Source organism: Phocoena phocoena, chromosome 19 (genome assembly GCF_963924675.1).
Source record: "Phocoena phocoena chromosome 19, mPhoPho1.1, whole genome shotgun sequence".
Classification (NCBI taxonomy): domain Eukaryota; kingdom Metazoa; phylum Chordata; class Mammalia; order Artiodactyla; family Phocoenidae; genus Phocoena; species Phocoena phocoena.
In genome coordinates this window covers 37,726,847-37,747,376 of record NC_089237.1, presented here as the reverse complement: position 1 = coordinate 37,747,376, position 20,530 = coordinate 37,726,847, and the positions used below count along the sequence as shown (strand labels likewise).

Below are 20,530 nucleotides of genomic sequence, written 5' to 3'. Positions count from 1 at the left end.
TTTTAGTGGTTCATTCACAATTCAATGAGTATTGACCCCATGCCAGACACTAAGGATATTAAAATGAGGAAGAAATGCTTCCTACCCCCAGGAGCCTGTGGTCAAAAGGGAAGACACACACACACACACACACACACACACACACGCACACACATACATACTAAAATCAAGTGTGGCAAATGGTACAAGAGGTATAGATACGGTGTCATGCACAGAAGGCAAGCCATGTGGACGGCGTCACAGATCATCATATGCAGAATTAGGATAATTCACAGGTTGGGCAGAAGTGGAGGAAGGCAGTGTTCCAGGGAAGGAACAGAATTGCGCAGGCAGTGGCCATAGAAATCCAGTGTGTGTGTACGTGTGTGTGTGTGTGCTCTCTATCCCAATAGATCTGATGAGTCTGGGATGCTTCTCTCCTGGGGCTCAGGACTGTCTTCCCAAAGCCAAGCCAACCCTGCCATTTCTCATCACTACCTTCCCCTCCCAAACGAGCCCCTTCCCCCATTCACCCCCACCACACACACCCCTCCCTGAAATCATCCAGGGCCATTTGCCCTGGGTAAAGATGATCTGGTTGTGTCATATTCTGTGTGAATAGGATTATTCTAAAGGCCAGTTTAAACAGGAAAGGATTCTTATTTTTTAGAGTCCACATCTTATTCACGGTGGAGTGTTCTTTCTTAAAAGGATGCTTGGATAGGATCCAAGCATATTAAAAGGACACATGGAACCTCAGGTGAAATTACCCTGTTTCCAGTTTCCTGAACGTGCTGGATATGGAAACTGCTGTTAATAAATTGAGTAAAGTGAGGAAAGTCAATCAAGAATGCAAGCTCCCCAGGTCAGATAAATATTAAGATGTGGGGTGTGTAAAATGTCATAAAGAGCTATCAGGAGAGCAAGCAGCCTCAAGTCGGCATTTGAGCGTTGATGTTTTGAAAGCTGTGGACGTTATGACAATTCCACATACAGTTTTGTTTGACAATATACAGCTTGGCATTTAGAAACTAGTATGTGTGTGAGAAGGAAAGCTGAGAGCTTTGCAAAGGAATCCAGGAGGTAAATCAAGAGTTCCTTATCTGAGAATAATAAAAGAAGGGGCTTAATGACATGGTATGATCACCAACACCTCAGCATCAACCCGTGGCTTTGAAAAAAATCCCTTCTCTGCCGAGATGACCCAACGGCCGATGGAGATGTCTGGCCAGTAATCAGGGAGTTTGCAAGTGATATAACACAGTCACAAGTGCAGAAGGCGACCCCTCCTGACTGTTATTCTTAGAAGGCTGGGGTTCCCCGAAGGAGGGGTCGTTCCAGAGATAAATTCAGCGAAGAAAGCTGGGTCAGGAACGCCCAGTGATTGGAGAACAATAATATTCTGGGGGGTTGTGTCGGACTGCCTTGGGGGTGAGCAGGTAAGAGGATCTCTCTTGCAAAAGTTGTCATGCAGGGCTTCCCTGGTGGCGCAGTGGTTGAGAGTCTGCCTGCCGATGCAGGGGACACGGGTTCGTGCCCCGGTCCGGGAGGATCCCACATGCCGCGGAGCAGCTGGGCCCGTGAGCCATGGCCGCTGAGCCTGCACGTCCGGAGTCTGTGCTCTGCAACGGGAGAGGCCACAACAGTGAGAGGCCCGCGTACCGCAAAAAAAAAAAAAAAAAAAAAAGTTGTCATGCAACAGCAAGTAGAACTTGAACTTGAGCATCAAGACAATAATTACAGCCACTGAGCTGGCTGAGAGTCTATAAAAGATACTTGAGTCTGAGCTGATCCTTTGCAAGGGAACGTTAGTATGAAGTGAGCTGACAAGATGGAAAAGTGGCAGCTGAAGGTTGTTCACACAAGTCAGGAAATGCTGTAGATCGATCACACTGCATTATCAGAAATCCTTCCCCGAGTGCCCGTGTGTCTCCACATCACCAATCATGGTTCCTCTTGCCCGACAAGCCTTCAAGACATCCCCGGTGGTTTAGTCGAAGTTGCAAAATGTGTCCAGATGATTCGATCAGGATGTCTTTAAATCACGCCTAGTGTGTGTTTGAGAAGCAAAAGAGGGGAGTGGAGTGGAGAGATCAGAGAATCCCCTCGAGGGTTTATGCACACACAAGGCCTCCCTGCCTCTGCCCTGGGAATGGGTCATGGTAACCAGCCAAGGGCACTGGGACCTGGGCTTGAGGGATGGCTGGAGGAGAGTCTTGTGAGAGAAATGACCAATGACAGGGACTGGCTGACAGCCTGGCTGCCCTGCAGCCCATGACCTTCCTCCCCTGACACGCACCAAGTCCCCCCGCTTCCCTATGGAATGGTCCAAGCTTGTCATTTGGGGTGGGATTGTGTGGCAAAGACTGCTCTCTGATCACCAAAATCTGCATCCACTTCTTGGCCCACAGCTAGACAGTTTTTCTCAGTATCTCTTGCAGTCATGTGACAAAGGTCTGACCCGGCCGATGGGAGATGAGCAGAAATCTATGTCCCTTCCAGGGTCACCCTCCATACAACTGTCACTGAGGTTCCTCTTTGCTGGTGCTCCTCTCCTTCTCTAACCGGCTGAAATGGAGGCGACCATTGGATTGTTTACCAAAGCCCTTAGGTGAAGGTGGCCAAGCTTCTAGCCGCCTGGGGTCCAGAGACAGCACGAAGGATGGCCTCCTGCTGACCTGAGTGCACACCAGGCCCATGGCAGAGGGAAGGAATAGTCTCTGTCACATCTCAGCCACTGTACAGCTGGGGGTTTATTTGTTACAGCAGCAAGCATTACCGTAACCCACTTAGATGGCAACCTAGTCACCCAGCTCTGACTCTGACTGAATCCAGCCGATGGATGATCTCCTGGAACCCTTGCTTGCTTTTGGCCGTTGGAGGGATGGTGGCAGCATACATTGAAGGCTGGCCAACAAGGGGGCATTGGTGGTTGCCTTGAGTAGCAGCCCCCTAGGGCCTCAGGAAGGAAAACAGAGTCTACAAAATGCTGCAGGGCCACCAAGGCACCATGATCCACCCCTGTGCTACATGGGCTATGATCTGCTGGACCCGTGAGGCTATGGATGCCACCTATGGGCAGGAGACAGCTCTGACATCAGGGCAGCAGTGGCAGGAAAGGGGACCTGTGGGGAGGCCCAGGCAGCCAACCACATGGCGGGTACATCTGCCTGTGTCTCACACCTAGCAGTCTCTTCCTAGAAAAATATCCCTTCCGTTGAATGTAATAAGTCTCCTTTTAAGTAACACATTGTTGGGCTTGTTACTTTTGCTTTCAGGACCCTGAAACTGGTTAAAAGAGCAATTCACATGAGCCACAAGGGAAGGAATGACTCAGATACCTGGACTGGTGACTCGGATACCTGGACTGGAACAAACTCTCTCCACAGCTGGGCAGCTTTTTAAAGAGGAAGGCTGAGTCACTTGTTAAAGATTTCTCAAAAAGCCAGAATCCGTGTGCTTGCATCGGACCCCAGCCTCGTGTTCAGTTCTTGACTTTATACCGACTAACAAGAGCATATGGAGAAAGTCAACCAATAGCAGGGACAGGAAACCAAGTAGCACACAACAAAGTCCAGGGGCTGTTTAGTCAAGAAGAAAAAACCCCAGGATGGCTCTGATTCTAAAGGTCATATATCTGATGGTCCCCCAGATGGGTCCAATGGGGCCAGGGCCATGGGGGTGCAGTTAGTTAGATAGACAGGCTTGATTGAACACTCAGTGTAGAGGAGAATTCATCTTCTTACGGTTACAGCTGTACCAGGGGTGGAGTGAGTTGGTCTGGACAGTGGTGAGCTCCCTGTCATTAGAGGAATACAGCAGAATCAGAAGGGCTGTCTCTCAGAAAGTTTGTTACAGGGGATCCTCTTTCTCTGGGAGAACAGAGGCATGTGTTCACAGGAGCTTTCAGGTCCAAAATGCTATGCTTTTGAGTCTTTCCCCAAATAGAGCAGCAACTATTGTTTTGTGTTCTCCCTCCTGGTTCCACTCCCCTTTCTTGGGATAATAAATGCCCCAAGCACACTTCACAGGGAACACCTCTCCTAATCTACGGGCTCTGGAACAAGCAGAGCCAACCCCAGCCCCAGGCACACATGTTATCCAAGTTGCCTAAACTTAAGGTCAGGCCAAATGACAGTGATTAGTTCAGGAGTTAGTGAGCAGCTAAGTTAGTCCGATCAGAGTGAATTCTGGGGTTTACATAGGAGCTACCAGGGAGAAATTGTTTCTCTGTCTCTCTCCTACAGGCTTGGAAACAGGCAGGCTGAAACTAATCTTCTAAAGTCTTCTTGACAGTGGACTTCAAGATGGAGCCACCAACAGAACTGGGCTTAGAGTCAGTGAAAAACCAGGTTCTGATCATATTGCTTCAGTGCCTGGATCCAGCTATATCTGAAGTGAGAAACTTTTCAGTTTATTGAAACAATATATTCTATTTTCAATCAATAGTTTTCTTCACTTTCAACAGAGAGAGAGAGAGAGAGAGATAGAGGGGTGGGGAGAGAGAGAATATCCTGGTGAATGTGACAGGTTTTAACAGAGGAGTCTTGGGAAAGAACTTATAGGTCCTGAGTGAATAATGAGAAAAAGAAATCAACATAGCCTTCAGAAAAGGCTGTAGAAAGAGGAGAGGGGACCTGTTAGCCTTCTGTCTTGGACCCCCAAGACTGGGCCGCCCATGGGAGAGCCAGCCATGGGAGCACCTGTGTGCAGTATTCTCCCTAAAATTCCAGTCCAAGAAAATCATCCTAAATATTCAAAGCCATCCTACATGGAGCTGCTCTTTGAAGCATTGTGTGTAGCAGTGAAAAACTGGAAACGGTCTAAATGTCCAACACTCAGGGGTTGGTCTAGCAAGCTTCCTGCCTTCAAAATGACATTTATGAAGTGTATGTAATAACATGGAAAATACTTATAATAGTGAGTGAAATCAGGGCATGAAATGGTCTAGTCAATATGAACTCAATTATGTGAAAAGGAAAAAAAAAAAAAAAGAATCACATATCACATACAGGAAAAACAAAGGACGTAAATGCACCCAAAAGTTAATGCTTGAGTGGTAGGACCATTTTGCGTCCTACTTTGCTTTATTGTCTAAATTCTCTTTGTATTTTTATAATGGAGGAGACTTTTGTGTGATGTCAGTGGATGATGTATGTAGGGAGAGGGACGCACAGAGACAAGCAATTTCTGAAATAAGAGACAGATGGGCGACATCACTAACCCTTTGCCGGTTACAGGCAGGAGACCCTGGCAAGGCAGTCAGATCTGGTCCCTAATGTGTCACTCAGCAGCTAGATGACCTGTGGGTCTCTTTGCGTCTCTAGACCCCAGTATCCTACTCTATCAAAGACAAGGCATCAGAATAGATGTTCCGGAAACAACACCAAACAAGAGTCAGAGTGCCTGGGTTCTCCACCCAAATGCTTAGCCATACATTTGCTGAACAAGTTCCCCTCTGGACCTCAGTTGTATGGATGGAGATGATCCACCAACGCCCCCCTCCCCATGGGCTGTGAGTCACTGTGCATACAGGGTGTTGTCTTGTTAGAAAGCCCTCTCCCACTCGGTCCTGCCTCGGCCCTGTCTGCTCTCACCTCTGCCCACTCGAATTAAACCCTCTGTAAATAACAAGACAGAGAGAACTCTGTTTGTCTCTCTGACGACTTTTCAGGCTGTGTCCTTTCTGATTTTCCTGTTGCAAAGCCTGTTTCCCTGCTCTCCAGAAACATGGCTGGGCAGACAGGAGCCTGGCACTGGTCCATCAGACGCAGGTCCCAGAGGAGGAATTCACAACAGATTCCAAGCCTGTGACTCTTGGGGTGCTCAGCAGAGCACCTGATAACACATGTCCCAAAGGACTGCCTTCTCCAAGTGGATAGAATTGTCTCCGTTTTATTCAAGACCCAAGTCCTGGAAAGGGGGAGTGGTCCCACCCACTGGTGCTCGGAAGCCAAAACTCCAGAATCAGGGCTGAGTGGCCCTGAGGGGCTCAGAAGTAGAAAGTGCAAGAACAAAGGAGGTGGAAACTGGACAGGTCATTAAAGATGATCTGGTTCACCTGCTCCCAGGACGGATGGAAAAACCAAAGCCGGAAAGAGCTGAGGCCCACCCCAGACCACAAGACTTGTCAACAGCAGAGTAACAGATACAGAAAAGCAAAAGACACGATCTTATAAAATAAATATCTCCTATCCCCAAATTACGGTATATGTGGAGTATAATACCTGTAATACTGTAGGCCAAAAAACAAGTTATTAAATTTAAGTATAGGGTTGAGGTATCTGAATTTCAAAGACTGTTTGTACTAAGCAGAAAAAAATTGCTCCAAGATTAGGAAGAGAGTTGATACAAATGATGACTGACATAGTGCAACCCAGTGGTCCTCAGACTTCGAGATTTGGTAGTTCAGCAAAATTTTTTTTTTTTTTTTTTTTTTTTGCGGTACGCGGGCCTCTCACCGCTGTGGCCTCTCCCGTTGCGGGGCACAGGCTCCGGCTCAGTGGCCATGGCTCACAGGCCCAGCCACTCCGCGGCATGTGGGATCTTCCCGGACCGGGGCATGAACCCGTGTCCCCTGCATCGGCAGGCGGACTCTCAACCACTGCGCCACCAGGGAAGCCCCAGCAAAATTTTTAAAGAGAAAATTAGAGGATTCAACATAAGGTTGCCGGCTTTACAGCCTGCCAAGCATAGATGCTCAAGAAATCAAGTTTAGTCTACTATCACCATAGTTTCATAAATGTTTTAACACCAAGAAAGGAGGAAAGAGAGAATCCCAGAAAAAAAAAGACAATCCTATTGAAAATGAATAAATTTAGCTTTGTGGAAAACTCACTTATGTTTTTCTCACTTCCCCACAAGTGCATGAAAACTTTTGCGTGGGGCACTGGAACACCTAAATTAAACACATATTAATTCTCATAAAATATGCAGAGTCTCGTAAGCTTTCAAACCTCACCCAGATGTTGCCTTTTACACATCTGCACACAAACTGGAGGGGCCCGGTGATGATGTATGAGGGGTGAGGAAAAGGGGTCCTGCCTTGCCCTGGGGACTTCCTTCCTTTGAGAACTGCTCCCTTTGTCTTTTTTAAGCAGCTGAGTTCATCATCATTCCCAGCCTTCCCAAGCTTCTCAATTTTATTTTCCCATCACCAATTTTCCCCACAGGTTTCTGATGAAATGCAGCACCACTTTCCAAGGAACTGGTTGCTGGATTTCCAAGAGTGGCCACTTCTCAGTAAACATCAGTTAATCTGGGATTAAGGGTAAGCCTCCTCCTGCTGGGCTCTGCAGCATCTCCTGGTCAAGCACACATAGAGCCAGACCTTTAACCCTCCAACCCCACCACATTTCCTATTGGTCTATTCTAAATATTTCCCATCATTATATGTGTTACTATTAATATGTGTGGTCAGTATACCTTCCAGGGGGATGGAACATAGTGGGAGTAAATGGTATGAAGAAGGAAGTTGCTTTAGAGTCTACAAAAGTTTAGATGTCATAGAATTATGTGGTTCCTGAGTCAGAAGGGATGGAAGAGTCTATAGCTGCTGCTGGGGCAGTAAAAGCTCAGGAGCTGAGAGACAGAGGGAGGAACCAGCGTGACGCCAAGGCGGTCAGGTGCCTGTGGGTTCCAGCCCTAGTTCCAACAGCCACGTAACTGGGAAGGTCATTAACTTTACTAAACCTCAGTGTTTACACCCACAAAAGACACAAGATGACCAGCCTCCAAGGGCTCTGGTGAGGATTAGAGGAGTAAGGTATACAGAGGCACTAGTACTATGCTGGCCCAAAATGGGGGCTCCTCTCTTGCCATCCTTGTTTTCTTAGCTCTAGGGGAGGGTGGCCAGGCAGAACTGACTTGGAGAAGAGAGGTGTTTTAAAGATCAAGGGCAGAATCTAGGTGAACATGGGACAGATTCAATAATAGCACAAATAACTTGTCCCTGGGTCCAGCTGGCTTACGTGACCAGGCTCTGTAGCACTGAATTGGTTTCACGCACCTGCCTCGGACACTGAGGTGTTCCTGTGATGCAGTGGGGTCCCTGCACCAACTGCCTGAACGTGTGTCAGGCTGGAGGGCAGGCATCAGCTCTTGCACCTGGGCTGGGTGCTGTGCTAGGTACCTTGCATACAGGAATTTCTGCGAGGCAGATGGTAGCAGCTCTGAGCATCAGGCACACTGCCTAGCGAGAGGGATTTGTAAGCTGCCCCAAGTCTCCAGCTGGTACCTGAGAAAATCCTCATTCAAACTACATGTGCCCTTGTTCTGGACACCCCGTGTTGTTCCCGCCTAAGAGAGGAAAAACTACAGGAGAGATATAAGCAGGAGAGCCCTCTCCAAGGCGTCAGTTCAAGAAGAGAAACTCTTGGACCATTTGATGTGTGCTCCTTGAGTTACCCACAGAGGTAGGGCCAGCGGGGGCATGACTGAGGGAGGGCGTTATTTACATGTAGAATTAAATAATATAAGAGGAGAGGGGGAGGTGCGGTGGAAATGAGGAGGGATGGAAAGGGAAGTCAGAGTCTTTATCACCACCTCCTGCCTCCCGCCTTCCCCCCCCTCCTCCTCTCCCTCCGCTCTTCTCCCTCTCTTCCCACTCCAAACAGGAGCAGCAGGGAACCCAGCCCACCCTGCCACAGCTCCTGCCTCCCCCGACCATGGCCCTGGCTCCTCCCCCCTCCCCCAACCTCCCCCCATCCCCTGTCCCCAACTTGGCCCAAGAGAACATTCTGCCACCTTCCATTCCCTCTTCTAATAACTGCGCATTTCCCTGAGAGAGACTCAAAGGCAAAGGAGAGAGAAGATGATTTCTCGGTCAATAAGCCCTTAAGCAAGTTTCTCAGAAGGATACTTTCCTGACAACCTTGCAGGCCTTGGTTTCCTCCATGATTTCAAATGAAAGCAATGTCACTTATCCTCATCTGATAGAGGTTAATCGATCGGTCATCTCTGAGTGCCAGTGATATGCTTGACACTAGCAGGACACTTAATCCTCACAATAATCCAGGGAGCCCTACCCTCCATCCCACCCCTCATTATACAGAAGAAGAAACTGAGGCTCAGAGGTGAAAGGATTTGCCCAACGTCACAAAACAAAGAAGTAATGGAGACAAATATAGAAAACATTCAAAAGAAAGTTCCTCCATGCTGTCATTGAAATACGTATAAGGCCTAGAGGTGTAGAAGCCAGGTTCTTGAAAGATAAGCTCAATGAAGCGAATGGAACTTTCTTGGAAATATATCTGAGGCTCAAAGAATCAGAAGGGAGGCTGGGGAGTTCGGCTCAGACGTGGATGGGTCCCAGGACCACTTGGAGGGCCAGGTGTGGAAGGGGGAGAGCAGTGTCCCTCTGCTGTGGGCCCTGCCCCGTGGGTGCATGAGCTCCCTGTTTTCTGAGGTTTGTCGCCTCTTTTGTACTCCAGAAGATGCTTTTGGATGGCTGTGCTTATTCACGTGTTGTCCTTTTGGTGACAGGCTCACAGGCTCCAGATTACCATCCCACCAGATTGTAGTTAATGGGGAAGAAGTAAACCCCGAACAAATTCCACCAGGAGAAGACAGTCCACAGTGGTCGGGGATACAGATCAGAGTGGGCTTCACAGCACAGGTGATGCTTAGCCGAGGCTTGAAGGGAAAGCCATAGCAAACTAATAATGGCTCATTGGGACCGCATTCTGGGAAAGCTGGGACCAGCCCTGGCATTAATTCCTTTACTCCTCCCAGCACCCCTGAGGTAGGGACTGGTATCACCTGCTGCATAGGTGAGGAAACTGAGCCTCCAGAACCTTAGGTTTCTTACCCAAGGCCTCACAGTTATAAGTGACAGTCAGAATTCAGTTCCGGCCTCACTGACTCTAGAATCCAAGCTCTTAACTGCTCTGCTAGCAAATAATGCCTCGCTATTAGAGAGGCTTCCACGTGTCAAAGTGCTCCCAGATCCATTATCTCAGCTCACACTCACAGCAACCCTGCAAAGTAGATAGGGCAGGTGTGATTATGCTCATTTCCCTGACAGGCAGATGGGGCCCAGAGATGCTAAGTGACCCACCCAAGGTCACACAGCCGCTTAACAGAAGGGTAAGGCTGGCTGCCCCGACTCAGCATCCTCCTCATTGCTGCATATGCTCTGAGGGTCCTCGTGCCCAGCCAGCAAGAGGGACCAGAGTCCAGTCAAGAGAGAACAAGGCAGAGCCGTTCATTTCCAGACTTCAACATTTAATCCCCAGGCAGGCACCTGACCCATCACCCCACGGGAGCACTCGTGGGCCATCCAGTGCCCGGCACGCTGCCGTCTCGGGGTCTGGGCACAACGAAGCACAAACCAGGAATTGGTGCCTAACAAATTAGCAACAGGTAAAAGCCATCAGGCCATCTGTTGCCTCCCACCCACTGCCACCGCCGAATCCCCTTTCTCGGCAGCGTCCGCGGCTCCGTGCTCAAACACAAATTAATATCCTGGCCTTTGCATATGTATTTATGGCTTCAGGTGGGGAGAGAGCCACAGGAGCAGGTGGCAAGAAGGCAGTCGCTGGAGATGCTTTGCTCGTGCAAAAGTCCTTCGCTAGGGAGGGAAGTCAGCTGAAGGGCGGGGGATGGCTGAGCTGGAAGGCAGACCAAGGGCCTTGAATAGCCAGTTATGGGGGCAGGGAAGGGGGTGGAGGCGCGGCTCTTGGTTCCTCCTGGGAAGCACTCCGCCGGCCCACTCATTCCCCCCCTCCCCCGCTGCCCCGAGGCCTTGCATCATGCATCCCATCAGCCACATTAGAAACGCTGAGGCAAGAGGAGGCCGTACGATTATCCACGGTCAGCAGGAGGCCAGGACGGAGCAGGAAGGAGCCCCAGGCAGCCAGGTGGCCAGCCTGCCTAGGAGACAGCCTTGAGCGGCCTCTCCGAATCTGGGTTTCCTCACTGCAAGTTTCCAAGATGCTCATGTGTGCCAGCCATGCCTAACCAGTTCGACTCAGGAATGAATATGAATATGAATAGAGGCTGGTATTTCCTGGAACTTCATGCTGAGCGCTTTACTTCGTTTTGCCCTTGCAGCAACCGTATGAGGTAGATGTCACTACACCCATTTTGCAAATAAAGAAGCGGAGGTTGCCAGAGAGGTTAAATTCAATGATTTGTAAGTAGGTACTTCTGGTGGACCTAGGCTGGACCAGGCTCCAGGTGGGCCCTTGGGATGCAAAGATGTACAAACTGGAGCCGATCCTTTGTCCCCATGGCAGGGTCAGAATCAGCCACAAGTGTTGCTGAGTAGATGACAGGGGGACAGTGGCAGATTAGATGGTCTGGGATAGGCAGGCTTCCCTGAAGCCCAAGGTATGAAGAGGAACCATCTAGAAGTGAGGGAAGAGTGTCCCAGGAAGAGGGGACAGTATATGCAAAGGCCCTGAGGAGGGAAGGGATGGGTGACTGGGGCTGGAGTGGCTGGGACCTGTGCGAAGAGAGGATATAGCTGGCTGCAGCAGAGACAGAGGCAGGCCCAGACCAGGCAGGACCTCACCAGCTCTGTAGAATGTTCCGGATTTTCTCCTAAGTGTGACGAGAGGCTGCTGCCCAATGTCACCCGGATCTGTTGGACTCCAAAGCCAGGTTCCCACTGCCATCCCATGCTGTCCCCTCCCACCTCGTGCTTCTCCTCCCACAAGAGGGACAGGAAGATGGCGGCCACCTCCTTGGAAAGTCTGCCCATTGTCACAGAGTGGGCCGAGTGAGGACTCTGGGGGTTCCCAGGCTGGGGTTTTCTTCTCCTAGTCCCAAACCGGGGCTGCACAGAGCTGAGCTAGTGTCCTTAAGATTTTAAAGTCCCAAATTACCCAGGATGGGGACAGCCAAGGAAGGAAGGAGCACCCTTCAGTAAGTCCTCCTGGTTGACCAGAAAGATGAAATCAGGCTTGTGAAGCACATCTCTGAATGTCCGGGAATCTGTCTGGGAGCAGGGAAGGCAAAGAAAGATCTGAACCCCTATGCTTTCTATCTCATGGTGGGACAGGGTCTGGGAGGGGTCCCAGTCCCTTCAGCATCCCAGCCCAGGGAGTGGGTACAGCCAGACTCCACCCCTTACCAGCAACGTGACCTGGAACAAAACTTTGTTTCTCCACATGGAGAATGAATTAAGTCTGCCTCACAGAGGCGTGGGGAGGAGAGGATGGCCGTCAAGCACCCAGCTTGATGTCTGCACTTAGGTGCTCAGTCAGTGCTAAGGGACATTACTGTGGTCCAGACCTGCTTCCAAGCCACTCCCCTCTCCAGCCAATCAGCATCAACCCTCTATCTCCCATTGTCCCAGAGCTTTGAGGCATCTGAAGTTTCAAATCCCTTGTTAAAAATAAGCTTTAAAAAAAAAAAGTCAGAAGAGGAGTCAGGAAAGGAAAAAAGGGAGAGGGAGAGAGGAGGAAGGAAGTTTTTTCACCTGAAGCCAGATCTCTAATTCTGCTGGTGGCCAGGGACAGCCCTGCCGCCAGCCTCTCTTGCAAATCAAAGGGCCTGCCGAGTAAGCAGCTGCAAATAGAGCGCTGGGCTCTTTGAAGGTGAGGAGCCAGAAGGGAGCTCTTATCACCCTCCTGGGCTCACAGGAATGCCTCAGGCTGGCCCAGGCTGTGCCAGACAGGAGCCTGGTGGGCATGTAACTGGTGGGGAGGGGAGGGCTGTCAGTGCCAGCTCAGGCAAGAGGGAGGGAGGGAGGGGGTGAGACCAGCATTGGTTGTGCTGTCAGACCTGAGTCCTCATCCTGTGATTCCAGCCAGTCACACACATCCTTAGCCTCCATTGTTTCATCTGTGAAATGGGATGATACAGCTGCCTGGCAGGCCCCATGCATAGCACACAGTAGGTGCTCCTTGGGTGGTGCTTCTCACCTCTGCAGACAAAGGGGAGGGATGGGGTGGGCTCAGGTGTCCAATCACCAAGGCTGCTATCCCCCTGCCCCCACCAAGCTGCCCTTCCTCTCTGGCTCCCTAGAAGCATCTTCCCCGTGATTCAGAGACAGACAAGCTTCACATCTGGGCTCTCGCGCCATTATTCTCTCTCTCTCTCCATTCTGACCCCCATGGCTAACCTCCCCACTGTCCTTCTCCTGAGCTGCCCCAGCCGCCTCTTCACAGGCCTCCCTGCCTCCAGCCTCCCCCGGGCCCACCGAGCACACAGCTGCACATTCATTTCCCAGAAGCCCAGGTGTGGCTGCTCGCGTCCTCTGCACAACACCCAGCCTCACTGCCCATCACCAACTGCTCCACTTGGCAGTCAAAGCCAGCCACATTCCAGACGCCCCTGACTAATGGAATGACCAGCATGGCACCTGGTGAGCCCAACCATGGCTCTCATGCCTTGCTCCGTCCTCCCCTCTGTCCACACCGCTGCCATCCCCAAGACTCAGCCTACCGTAGCCGGCCTCTTTGTTTTTGCTCATGCTGTCCCTTCCACCTGGAAGGTCCATCGTCCTAAAATGCTTTCTTCTTCCAGAATCCTACCAGCCAGAATATTCTCTCCCTCACCCTGCGGAATTTGGACTCCTCATCCCAGGGCTCAGCAACATCTCTTTATTATAGGGGTATTTGCACCTATGGATAATCTAAATCCGCAGTTAAGCTGGTATGGGGACCAGGATGTGAGTTCTAACTGAGGTGTCGATGAGAGAGATGCCCAGGGACACAGCGAGCGAGTGTGCACCGGGGCTGCTCCAGGGCGCTCGTGGGATGCAAGGTGTGAGTTGTCAAGAGTGTGGTTGTGCTCAGGGGCAGAAGTGGGTGGGCATTTGTGGACCACAGCCCACAAGTGTGTATGTGTGACCCTCAAGGCACAGGGCCCTCTGTGCCAAGCCAGCACGCAAATACCCTCCCCACTTCCCTCTGTGTCTGTCTCTTTCACACACGCACACAGACATCTTGCAAATCTTCACATTGTTAAACACTACAGTTGGTACAAAGTAATCAGCAAATACTGAAGTGTACCAAGCCTCCATCCCACTGGGCATATCAGAACACTTCCAGCTGGATAATAAAATAATAGGGAGTGACAGCATGGCTCTTCCTTGACAGAGCGTTATTCACACTGTGATCTCAGAATCCTCACAACCTGGTCTCATCTTTCAAGTGCAGAGACCAGAGGGCACAGTCTGTTAGAGGCAGAGATGGGGTTCTTAGGAAGTCCCATCTTAGGACTCTGACTCCCCAGCCCCTGAGGGCAGAAGCTGTGGAAGTCTCTACATCCTCAGGAACTGTGGCCAGTTGGGTGTTTAGCTGGAAGCAGAGTTCCTGAAGCCTGTGGATCTGTGCCTCCTTATTCTGTGAGTTGAGACACTGGAATGTTCCATTTGCATTAAGTAATGGGGTTTCTGAACATTATGTATCCTCCCTCAAGCCTCTGCTCAGAATTGCTTCCTCCAGGAAATGTTTTCTGAAAATTTCCCCTTACCCTGGGCTCTGGTATGTTTCCATAGCTCCAAACCACAGAGGGTGGCACAAGGGCCTGTTTGCACTTCTGTCATCTGTCACCTACAGCAGCCTTTGAGCCCTAATGACAGGGACATTCACCTCTGCATCCCAGTGCCTGGCACATATCAGACTTTGAACAAACCTTTACAGAACACATGAATGAATGAATGAATGAATGGAGGATTCGCCCAGGACACAGATCAACACTGTGCACAGCTTCATGCTTAGAAGCAAGACTCCCGAGTGAGTGTGGGGGGAGAGGGAAGAGGATGAATGTGCTAGAAAGAGGATGCAGGAGCCTGACTCCATCCTCATCTCTTTGACCTGGCGGTTTTCCCAAGGAGGAATGGGTTAGTCTTCTGAGGATGGAAGAGGGGAAACAAATAGGGAAGGGAGCCCTTTTGCATTCAGTGGGGTCCACAGAAGGGGCCTGGTCCTCAGCCCTGGACCTCCTGAGCCCCAAGAAGAGATCAGCCTTGAACGACAAAGCCAGCAACCTCTATAGCTGTGCCAACCAGGGAAGGGGAGTGCCTCCTGCACCATCCTCCAGTGCCGTGGGCGCACTACCAGCTCCCTTGGCTGAAAATCTTGAGGGGTTTTCCCTTAAGTAATTCCATCTATAAGAATCTGGGAAATGACCACGGAGAACAATCTCCATCCCTGTCCCCTCTGCAAACCCAACAGAGGCTTGGAAAAGTTCGTCTTCCGCCAGACTCGCAGCATTCCATCTTGTCTGTGGCCAGTGGCCAACTGTGAGTAAGTTCATTAATATTAATGTTAATAATCTCCTACATTTGCTTCACGCTTTCCAGCTTACAAAGCAACTTCAGATTCATCATCTCATCTGATCCTCACCACCAGCCTGGGAGTTCAGTGGGGCAGTGATTATCATCCCAGTTTTACCAAGGAGAGAACTAAGGTCCAGGGAGAGAAGCGATGGGCCCAAGGGCGCACGTGGCAGCTAGCTGTCGTGACCCCAGGCCGGTCCTCGCCCTCTCCATCTCCCACTGCCAACCCCTTCCCCCGTCTACCTCGTCAATGTTATCGTCAGCATCATCTCCTTGTTCAGGGGATCTGTTCTCAGCCATTAGAAAGACAGGCTTAAAATAAATGAAAAAGTCAGGCTTTAGCCATCTGCTAAAATGGGTAAAACGACCTTCCAGAAATTTGCTGAGCGACCTTGGGCTAGACATTTCCCTCTCTGGCTCTCCAATCCATTTCCTTGCATGTCAGGTGAAAGGGCTGGTCTCTTCTCCTCCTTCTGCCCTGCCCTTCCGTGATGCGAGACCAGTGAAAGCTGAAGGGCCTTCCCTTGGTTCCAGACTCGGGCTGACAGTAATCACACCCCTGAGGGCCCCTCCTGGAGTGTGAGGGGTCCACCTACCATGAGCCTAGGACAGCCAGAGAATGGAGCTATGAAGCAACAGAAGACTCCTAGGAACCCTCCTGAGGATGGGGCCAGAGCTAACCAAAAATTGCTACAATGTGACAAGCGCTTTACACGCTTTGTCAACATGCCTCAGAATAACCCTACCAGACGGCAGTCATTTCCATTCTTTATATGAGAAACTTGAAAGATGAAAACATCATTAGAGGAGAAACTTGAAGCTTAGAGAGGTCACCTGACTTGCCCAAAGTCATACAGCAAACAGCAGACTCAAGTTCCAAACCCAGAGCTGGTCTGCTTTCTTAGTCCCAAATGCTTAAGGATCCAGAGGTGAAGCAGGAAGAATGCATAGGGGGTTTGTCCTTCCTCCATTCCCTTTCTTCCAGCCCGCCTCACCTCCCTTCTCCCTTCCTTCTTCTCTACCCTCTGCGGTTTCAGCCCTGGGCAGGGCCTCCTCTGCTGTATCGGCTCGCCCTGTCATCTCAGCCCAGGCTGAGATTTATGGATCACACTTCAAGGATTTTTCTTTATTAATAACATTTATAATCATTTTAGAAATTAAGAGCTGAGGATGCAAAGCATTTTAATTAAAATAATCTGCAGTTGATAATTATAGGACTCTCTCAGCTGGAACCATCTTCTTTCAATCTGTCACACTCCCAGAAGGCAGGAGATAGCTGTGAGCAAATGAGTGAACCTGGTACCTGTGTGTGTAAAGCCGGGTGGCCCAGGGCTCGCCCTCAGAGGCTTCTGCTGGAGAAGTGAGCTCCAGGGTGAACCGGGCTGGTACCAGCTTTGGGGTGGGACCTCTGTGCACCGTGCAGGGCTGGCTTCCCATGGGATGATAGCCCTTCTAGAGGTCTGCCCACCCGGCACACAATCTTCTGTTGGTTTCCCTGTGGGCTCAGAGGGGTCGAAGCCCAAGATGCAGACGGATATGTAAGGCTGTGTAGTGAGAAGTAAAACTCTCACTCAGCTCCTGCCTCTCTGCCCCAGTTCAACCCTCACCCTCACCCGAGGCACTGTCCTGCCCTCTGCAGTCAGTAGAGGGCAGCAAAGCCCACCAAATGCAGACCTGAATGGCCTCAAAGATGGGACATGAAGGACAAAAGAAGAGCCGGCTTGCAAGGTTGGGTACCAGCAAGTCAAGACAGCTCCAACCCAGTGCCCATCACTGAAGTGCTATTTGCTCAGCCCTGGCCCCATCGCAGCCTGTAAGACACTACAGGAGAGTGAGACACACCTCATCCCCTTGGGAGCTCACATGCCTGCACAGTTGGTCCATGTGTAAACCAGCCATAAGAGAACATGATATTTGCCCAGGATGAAGCTATAGCTGTGAGGGGTCAGTTACCAGGTCTGTGTGTGGGGCTAGCAAGGAGGTCTTCACAGGGAAGGGGCTGTCTGGGCAGGGCTGTGAAGGATGAATAGGAGCCCGCTGGCTCAATGACAATCACAACTACTAGGGTTTCTTGACTGTTTACTATGCTCTAGGCACTGTGCTGGGCGCTTGCAGCATCTCCTTCAAACTTGACAACAAGCCTTGAGGATAAACTTGATTATTAGCACCCTGCTTTTTTCCAGGTAAAGAAACAGGCTTGGAGAGGCTGTGTCATATGCCTGTGGTCACAGAGGCATGCTCTGAACTCCAAACCATTGATGCCAGCCTTGTGCTTAACCGCTGGGATATGAGGTGTTCAGGATAACAGACTCCTGGGAGGGGCACGTACAAGGGCTTCAGAGTGGGTGACAGGAGTGATGCGCTGGAGTTATCCTGCCAGACTGGTTTTGGGAAATCCTAACTGAGCGAGTTCCCTCTGTGGGCCTTAGTTTCCCCATCCTTAAGTCTAGGGTAGGGGCTCTCTCTAGAGATCCTCCTGGTCTGGGGAGTCTTCAGCTATCCCAGGCCCCCTGCTGCATCTCTAGCTCAGCTTGGGCAGTGTTCTTCTCCTACCCCACCCCTCAGCCTTAAAGAGGAGAAAGGGGTTCAGGGCAGATGCTCCCCACCGGGACTCCACCCCAAATCCACCTATGCCAAAAATCTAATGGGGACTGGGGTCTTGATAGTGGGCTCCAAGTGGCCTCCTTTGGGCTCATTCGAGCCTCCCTTTCCTCTTGGAGGAAATGAGAGTCGTGGTTGGACCAGCCAGGGGGAGAGCTTGGACATCTCCAACAGCAGAGGTAGCTGAACTGGCAGCTGAGGTCAGGCCTGTCCCTCTACTGCTTCCCTCTGTGGCCCAGACGTGGCTCAGGCCCTCCCAGCCCAGGCAGCTTCCCTCTCCGCCCTCACCAAAGCCCCCCAAAGCAGTGGACAGGGACCGGAAGAGGATTATGCAGACTCACTCATGGGTAAAATTGGTTCCTGGCCTGAGGAGCAGCAAGGGAGGAGTCCACGAAGAGCCTCGTGGAGGGCCCGGGGCTCACGCTGGCACTGCGGCAGCCTGGGATGTGGGCGGTGCTGCGGCAAGTCCAGGGTGCGACACCAGGGCCCTCCTCCCCTTCCAATAATCACATCTCCGGAGCGTCCTGGGTCAGCGCCTGCTCTGTGTCCTCCAGAGGGCCCTTGTTGGCCGGAATCCCTGAGAATAAACTTGGCCCACCTAGACCCAGGGCTTCTAGGGAGCAGCTCTGCCAGGGCTGGGCAGGAGTAGCGGGGGGGTGGGTGGGATGTCAGTTATACAAGGCTCCAGGCTGCAGACAAAGATGGATTAAGTGAAGGCTTAGAAGGAGGCAGATTATTCAGAAAGCCCACCCTTCTGAACTCTGCCCAGCAAAGCACATCTTTCACGCCACTTCATTAAAGAGTGGCCTCTCCGGAAGGAGAATTTCCCTCCTCCTCTGTCCCCTCTGCTTCAGAGAACACTGGATGCCAAGATGGTTTCAGTAAGAGTTTTATTGCAGCTAAAAATAATGGAGCAACTCACATCTCATTTCCTGTATTCTACAGCTACAAGTTCCCTAAAGAGAGGGAGGAGGAGGGATCAGCAAAGATTCTGGAAAACATTTAGATACAATAAAATAAGTATATTAAAAGAGAAAGCAGACCAATGACAGATATAGGACTCACAGTGATACTTACCTTGGGTGAGGAAAGCAAGGAGATGGGGTGGACAGGAGGAAGCCACACAGTTAGGTAGCCAGCATTGTTAAGGTCTTAGTTTTTATGCTGGGTGGTGGCTTTAAAGGTACTTATTTTATTTTTAATGTGAATGAATGAATGAACGAAAAATAGGGCCAAACATGGACCGGAGGAGAGTGTAACAAAGATTATATTCAATAATTATTCAAATTCTGTGTATCTGAGCTTCAAAAATTTGGGGAAAATATCAAAGGAAAACAAATTCTAAGATCAGATGCACCACCTGGCTTCCTGGGCACCTGGATCCTTGAGCCCTCCTGGCCACCCAAGCAGACTTTTGAGGTCCAGATTATCCAGAAAATTTCCTCTTCTTCAAGCAGGTTGCAGCCTGACTTCTTTGGAGTCCTGGACATCATAAGGGAAAAAAATGTAATTTTGAATCAAAAAAGAAGTATCTTACAATACTGTAGGCCAAATGGTGTCTGCTCTCCCGGGACCCAAGGGCTCATGACTCTAGGGTACTAAATATGATTGAAGGGATGAGGGGCTGTGGAGCCTGAGGGCCTGCTCACCTGGGCTCTCTCCCCTTTTAGTGATTCTGCCCTGAGAATTTTGGTCCTGACTTTGGCCTCAGGTGGCCTGGGCTCTGTTACCACTGCCATCCCCCCGCGGGACGAGGGCAAGGAGAATTGACCCCTCTCTCACTTCTGTCTCCGCCTCCCACTCATTTCCCCTCCCGGCCCTTCCGCCCCCATCCAGGACGTTTCTGTAGGAAGGGTCCCTGAGGATCCTGGGCTGCCTCACCTGCCTCCAAGGTGACCTTGCAAGGACACCTATCAGATTTTGGTGGTGGCTCACTATGCTCTCCTGCTTCACGATGTCCAGCTGTGGGATGGGTGCTCTTGGGGAGTTCCTCTACTTCCCACAGCAGCAGGAGGGCAGGGTTCCCACCATCTCAGTCAGACAGAGGCCCTGGTCCCTTGCTTCAAAGGCCCCAGGGAAACAGACACAGATCCATCTCCATCTCTCGCTAAATAAGCTCGTGTGTCTAAATAAACTACCACGGGGCATGCCAGTGAGATTCCTATGCTCTGGCCAGCCGCCTGTGGGCAATGTGAGAAGAGCTAATGACACTGTAGAGACAGAGCAGATGGGAAGGCAAGGTCAGAGGGCAAAGCTCAGGAAGAGGTGGGGTGAACATCTGGGCCAAGCCTCTTCCCCAAGTCTGATGATACTTGTACACAGCCTTTGTTATATGTGATCTCCTTGACCTTGCCTTGAAAGCTGTTGTCCCCATTTTGTGTCCAGGGACAGAAAAGTCCCCACTTTGCCCATACGGCTCTAGGAAGACAGGTCCAGGTCCATGAAACTTGTGGGTGGCAGAGACCTAGACCCCAGTTCTGATTTCCAGTCTGGAGCTCCCTGGGGCCACCACACCAGCCTCCCTGCCTTGCCCCATGAGGTTGGGAGAACTGGGACCGCCTCCGCAGGCTCTCGGGAGGCCACCACCCTCCGCTATGGAAAGGCTGTCCAAGGGAAGAGAAGCAGACAGGGAGAGGAACCAGGGCCGATGGCTGCAGGGCTAATGGCCGCAGAGGAGGCTCTGTGGAAAACAATTTCAGATTGACGATAGGCTGGGAT

The 20,530-nt window shown here is 50.9% G+C and overlaps 1 pseudogene; it reads left to right on the top strand.

Annotated features, from left to right (window-relative positions):
• Positions 1 to 19,582, top strand: part of LOC136139101 (fibroblast growth factor 11-like) — a 52,861-nt pseudogene extending 33,279 nt beyond the window's left edge.
• Positions 19,583 to 20,530: the final 948 nt, after the last annotated feature.